General features: G+C 35.3%; 1 pseudogene; it reads left to right on the forward strand.

The window, feature by feature from the left end:
• Positions 1–2,323: 2,323 nt before the first annotated feature.
• LOC108491387 lies at positions 2,324–2,706 on the forward strand (annotated as a pseudogene).
• The last annotated feature ends 3,592 nt before the right edge of the window (positions 2,707–6,298 follow it).

Consider the following 6,298-nt stretch of genomic DNA (forward strand, 5'->3'; position numbering starts at 1 on the left):
TGACTATAAAATATTTGTACAAGATCTCAGAATTTATGAAGTATGTTTTCATGGTTCTTCACCTCAGATAATCCTCAAAAACACATAAGCTGTTTAGAACCATCTTTATTTTACACAAGAAAAAAGTGAGAAACACACACATTCGTAGTTACCTATGACTTGTCTTGCCACAGAGTCTGCGGCCTTCTTTCTCAAAGAAAGTCAATACACTGACTTCATGTCCACACAGACACATAGACCAGGACGATTCTGTTTCCTAAATAGAAGGATATAGAACTTAAGTACCATAAAGCAGTACTAAGTATCGCAAGACAGGAATTGAAAAGAACAGAGAAACACAAGCTGAGTCAAACTGCTGTTTAGATTCTCAAAGCTTTTTGAAAATGCTTCTTTCAATTTAACTTGTTTTTCAGTCATCTGAGGAACTTAGATATGAATCACAGAATTTTAATAGTATACATATATAAATAATTGCAGGAGTGAAAAAAATGCTTTTTAAAAGGTAAATCAAAAGGCCATTGTTTTCTCCTAGTCTCAAACTCACTCTCTACCTTTCTCTCTTCCTCTTATCATATACACATATGCATATATGTAGATACATGTATGTACTTCACATGAATTATACAATATAATTATAATTAGTCACTTTCTTGCTTAGTTTTCCATTCCCAAGAATTTAATTTTGAGGCCTTCATTTATCAAGAGCTTGCAGGGATATTCAGAAAAGAGTAATTTCACTTCAAAAGATGCTTCAAACTTCAAATAAAGTTGTATAGATCGGGTTGGCTCTTTGGTAACAGAGGATTTTATTATGCAAGATGCTTTCTTTTACCCAGCATATGACTTGTGAAAAGGATTTGGAAGGTATGGTTCATCCAGGGTCACTTGAGAGTTTCAAGATGACCCCAGAGGGCAGCTGTGGCATTTGTATTACCCAAAGAAATAAAGTTGTCTGAGAAAATCCCTACTTGTTATCTAAATTTAAGACATTGACAAGCATTTGACCTTGATGGTCTCAGTAAAATGTGATAGTAAACATGAAGAATTATTGCTTTTCTTTGTTTCTGCTCTTTCTCTATTGAGAGAAAGCAACTACTTGAGTAAAAGAACTTTTTGATTGTGACATTCTCAATGCTATAAAATAGGAATGAATGCAATATCTATTCAATGTGTTGGTACACTAATATACTCATCACTTAAGCACAAGTTCATGAACCATAAGAGCATTGCTGGACACTTGCAGTAAGTTTGTTCTTCTGTGGGTTTCGAGAAAATGATGCCAAAGCCATTACCTAGTTGCACTATTTCTAATTCATTAGTGAGTTCAAGGCCAGCCTGGCTACATAGTGAGTTTCAGATCAGCTGGCGCAGCTGGGGCTACAGGGAGACCCTGTCTCAAAAAGAGAAAAAAAACAAACAAACAAGCAAACAAAAAAAAACAGACTGAAACCTGCCTACCAGGCACTAGTATGGAAAGTGTTTTAAACATTTTTTGCAAAGTTATATTGTGTTCAAAATGCGAATATACACTGAATAGACTTTTTAATACAGTCAGCAATGCTAATAGTACATCCTAAAGGCCATTGGAAACACAGTGTTAGAGTGTTTTCCTTACTGTGCAACAAATATTTGTCAAATTCATCGAATATATAAAGGTTATATTGGAAATGTTCATTACAGAGTTTGTGATCTTATGATAATTATCAAGCAGTTATAAATCATAAACTGTGATAACTGAATATGGAAGATGGTTGGGTAAAGCTCAGAATCCTAATCTGTAACACTGTTGTGATAACAAGAAATAATTTGATGGAGTTCTTCTTTTTTAAAAAAATATTTGTTTACTTTTACTTTCTGTGTATAAATGTTTTGCCTGCATGTATGTGCACCCATGTCATGCAATGCCCATGGAGGTAAGAAGAGGGCATTGAATCCCCTGAAACTGGAATTGCAAATGGTTGTCAGCTGCCAAGTGGGTGCGGGAATTGAATCCAGGTCCTCTGTAAGAGAAGTCAGTGCTCTTAACTGCTGCGCCATCTCCAGTCCTGGATTTTTTCTTTCTTTCTTTTTAAAAAATATTTTATTTATTATTTTTATTTTATGTGTATGTATGTATTGCCTGTATGTAAGTGCACCCATCCTCCCTGGATTTTTTTCCTAATGAAGTGAATTTGGTCCATACATTACCAGCATGGCTTTTGCAGCTGGGCCCTTCACACTTCAAGATAACCCAGTGGGAATCACAAACTTCACCTAAAGAATGGAGAAAGAAGATAAGTTGTACTTGTGAGCAACTTTCCCTTCCACAGTCCTTTGTGCCCTTCCTTTCCAACTTGGGCCTGGGGCAATGGCGCCAGCAAAGAAGGGTGACGAGAAGGACCATCCTGCCTTCAACGAGGTGGTGACCCTGGAATGCACAGTCAACATTCATAAAGCGCATCCATGGAGTGGGCTTCAAGAAATGTGCCCCTTGGGCACTCAAGGAAATCCGGAAGCTTGCAGTGAAGGAGGTGGGCTGTCCAGATGTGCGCATTAATACTAGGCTCAACAAAACTGTCTAGGTCAAAGGAATAAGGAATGATCAATACCGTATCCGTGTTCCTTTGAGGATGAGGATTTGCCAAACAAATTGTGTATGCTTTGGTAACCTATATCCCTGTTACCACATTCAAAAATCTACAGACAGTCAATATGGATAAGAACTAATGGCTGAGAGTCAGTATAAACTGCAAAAAAAAAAAAAAGGATCTCTCTCTTAATGCTTGTGTGTGTTGTTATTTGAAGATAAGACTAAAAATATAAATATTTTCTTTAAATATGATTCACTAAATAAATTATAATAGCATATTTACAATGATTTAGGACTCAATCTTGTAGGCTATTATTTATTTTTAATGATATATATTTAAATGAATACTTAAGTGACATTTTCATATTAAACATGTATGTATATTTACATTTAGAAATATTTTGACTAAAGGTAACCTTTTAGCTAATTATAAGAGCATATAGAAAAGATGATAAAACATCTTCCTACATTGATAACTAGATCTATGAATGATTATTTAAATGACTAATTGTTTAGACACTTTAAGTGAGGAAACTTATCTCAGATAAAGTCTGTTCAACAATCCCCTTCAAAAAGCCAGCAATTCACCCAACTTAAGCATTTTGATAAAAAAAAAAAAAAAAAGAAGCACTGTTCCTGTTGCTTTTGTCCCAGAATTGAGACTCAGGGGCGTAGGGGGGCAAACTCTAGAGTTAGCTTTTATAAACAGACAAAATGATATTTTACTTTAGAATGGGCAAGGGAAGTTTCACTGAAAAGAACACATCTCAGGTAAAGCTAGCTTTACTTTCATTCTTCATCTTAAAGCAGACTGGAGACAGGCTCATTGTGTTGCCCTACACTTTTTGTTCAAGGCACCTGAGCAACACACAGTGTATCACTTATCAGGAGAACAAAGGGCTCCTTCATAGGTCAAACTGTGGGGAAGATGCGGACTCAGAGCTTCTCTAGTCTGATACCTTGCTTGAGACAGAACAGGAAGTAGACTATTCATGTGAACTTTCATGTCTAACTCTATTTAATTTGATTCAAGTAAGATTAGCCTCTTTCAAAACATATTTATCATTAATGCTAATCTTAGAAGCTTGTCTCATAAAATAACTTGGTTCTAAAATTGTATTTTGTGGACTTTACAACAGAAAGAACCTTTTATTTACCTTCACAGAGCTGCTATTTTAAATATCTATTTTTAACAATACATTTTAATAAAAAATTACATAATGTTTTTCTGCATGTAAGACCAAAAGAAATCATAAACATCTTATGCTATTGGGAGTGAAAAAGAATACTGAAAGAAAACTTTCATTGTTCTTCAAATATAATTAAATTATAGTTTAATTCAAAATATGAGTCTTTCTATTAAAGTCTCATTTCTCTTCAATGTAAATATATTTCTTCTTTTAGAATTCCAAGATTATACAGACATTTCCATTAGACTTTAAAAGTCCAGTTGGAAAGCCTTTAGAATGCACAAGCTCCAATTCTTGAGCGATTATGAAAGAAATAAATGTTTCTTTACTAGGTCAAAGATTTCTTAGCTGCTGTGTAGAATACCAACATGAGGACAATTTAATACAGACCATGTCATGCACAGCAAATTGTCACTGGTACAATTTTCTTTTGTTCTGTTTAAATGTCAAGAGTAAAACCGGAATAATAGCATGTATGTGCAGTGCAACTAATTACAAAAGATCATGAACCTGAGATGTTCCTTGAAGGAAAGAACATCTATATAATAATGTTTATAAAGATAAGCCAGGAGGGGTGGTGGCGCAAGCCTCTAATCTCAGTTCTCAGGAGGCAAAGGCAGCCCAAACCCTGTAAGTTCGTGGTCAACCTGGTCTGTATATAGTGAGTTCCAAATAGCCAGGGCCACATAGTGAGACCTTTTCTTAAATACAAAACAAAAAACAGAAAAGAAAATTTAGAAAAACAGAGTCCAGAGGTATAGCTCAGTCACAGAGTACATGCTTAACATGCATGAAGCCCTGGGTTCATCCTCAGTACCACACAGAGAGAAATGAATAATAAATAAATAAATAAATAAGTAAATATTGAAAACTGCTTGTATTGATAATCTGACTCTTAGTAACTTAGCAAAATAAATTTCATATAGGGGTTCTTGCTTCAGAAAGCACAGGTGCTCCTTGATTTGTAATGATTATGTACCATAAACCAATGTAAATTTAAAATGTCATAAGTTGAAAATGTATTAATATATCAACCAAACATTGTTACTTGACAAAACAGCACACCATAGAGTACTGGCTGCATGCCCTCATGATCACATAGCTGACTGTAAGATGTGGCTTGCCATCACTGCCTAGCATAGCATCTCCAGAGAGTGTATATGGTGTTAGGTCCACACTCAAAAGTCGACGTACCTGTTTCTACTGAACATGCATTGCATTAGCACTGTCTGTCACACAGAATTGTTTATGATTAGCATTTCAGTCTTTGCCAGTAGATACTCCAAAATGCTTAAAATTCCGTCTTTCTTTAGTTAGCTCTTGATCTCCTAAAGTATTTCTGATACTGGTTTAGTTCTTGGGATTAATTATAAATAAAAATGAAATGACTTGCTTAAAAGAGCTTGATCTCAACGCTGAGGATACTTACATCATTCAAGTCACAGAGCATCCTGGTTAGCTTTCTATCACTGTGTTAGAAGACTGACCCAAAGCAGCTTGGGGAGGAAGGGGTTTATTTCCGCTTATAGTACAATCCTTCAATGAGGGAAGCCAGGGCAGGAGCTCAAGCAGGAACTTGGACGCAGGGACTGAAGCACAGACCATGGAGGAATGCTGCTTACTGGTTTGCTCCTGCTGTCCTGTGCTCAGCCTGTCCTTATACAAACCTGGACCATCTGCCCAGAGGTGGCATCACCTACAGTGGACTGGCCCTTGCACAAAACTCAACAATCAAGAAAATGCCTCACAGATATGGCCACAGGCCCATTGGCTGGAGGAAATGCTTCAGTTGAGGTTGCCCCTTCCCAAGTGTGTCAAGTTAGCAACTAAAGCTATCCAGCACACTGAGTAACTGAAATTAGCTTTATCACAATGTATTGCAAACCTATATTTTGCACTTGCTTAGCATTCCTGTCAGTGTTTTTTATCTTTACATCAAGTAGTAAAGTTGGCTCATAGTTAAAGTAATAGTACCCTAAATTTGTTTTTGTCATAATTTGCAGGTGATCATGTATACATATTTTCACTTATCATCATCTACTTATATCTCTTATATATCTCTTGTCTATCTACCTATATCTACCTATCTCTCTATCTATCATCTATCTGTCTATCTATCTATCTATCTATCATCTATCTATCTATCTATCTACTTATCTATCTATCATCTATCAATCATCTATCTATCAATCATCTACCATCTATCATCTATCTATCATCTATCATCTATCTAGTTATCTATCTACCTATCATCTATCTATCATCTATCATCTATCTATCTATCATCATCTATCTATCTATCATCTATCTATCTATCTATCTATCTATCTATCTATCTATCTATCTATCTATCTATCTATCTATCTATCTATCTATCTATCTATCATCTATCTATCTATCATCTATCTATCATCTATCTATTTATCTATGTATCTATCATCTATGTATCTATCATGTCATCTATCTATCAATCATCTATCTATCTATCCATCATCTATCTATCATCATCTATCTATCATCTATCTATCTATCATCTATC

The sequence above is a fragment of the Nannospalax galili genome, unplaced genomic scaffold (assembly GCF_000622305.1).
Source record: "Nannospalax galili isolate Female #2095 unplaced genomic scaffold, S.galili_v1.0 scaffold242, whole genome shotgun sequence".
NCBI lineage: Eukaryota > Metazoa > Chordata > Mammalia > Rodentia > Spalacidae > Nannospalax > Nannospalax galili.